The sequence below is a fragment of the Crocuta crocuta genome, unplaced genomic scaffold (assembly GCF_008692635.1).
Source record: "Crocuta crocuta isolate KB4526 unplaced genomic scaffold, BGI_CrCroc_1.0 scaffold27, whole genome shotgun sequence".
In the NCBI taxonomy this organism is placed as follows: Eukaryota; Metazoa; Chordata; class Mammalia; order Carnivora; family Hyaenidae; genus Crocuta; species Crocuta crocuta.
The window spans coordinates 7,763,027-7,763,622 of NW_027532250.1; positions in this window are offsets into that span (position 1 = coordinate 7,763,027).

A 596-nucleotide genomic window follows, 5' to 3' on the forward strand; every position below is an offset into this window, starting at 1 on the left:
CTGAATACAGGTGGGGGTTCTGATAGCCACCCCCGCATCTCCGCTCCACCCCACCCCCTCCCAGCGCAGCATAGCTTCTCAGGGGGCCTGGGGGAGCAGTGCCAGTGGCAGTAGCTATAGGCGGATTTCCCCAGCACAACCTCAGAGCCGCTCCTTCCTTCCTGATGCTTCCTTCTGTCAGTGAGATGGTTACAGAAAGAGCCCAGGGCCGAGGGAAAGGGGGGAGGGGCTGAGGCAGGCCAGGGTACCAGCCTGAGGGCCTCTCCCAGACCTTGTCCTGACCTCCACCTCCACCCCGAGTTGAAGACTCTGCCTGAGAGCGCCTTCTGCTGGGAGAGAGTGTAAGATGAGGGTCTGTTCCTGCCATGGTGACCGAGCTCAGGGAGGCGAGAGGACGCAGAGGGATGTGGGACTCACGCTCCAGACGGTCCCCAGGGAACAGCCCCATGGGGACCACAGGGAATCCATGTAGCTCAGGGGTTAATTCCGGCTGTGGAAACCAGTGGGGCTTCAAGGGGGAGGTGTCACGTGAGGCAGTTGGTCATTGAACGGTATTTTGTCAGGGGAAAGGTGAGTGGGCAGGCGGGGGGGGTGGG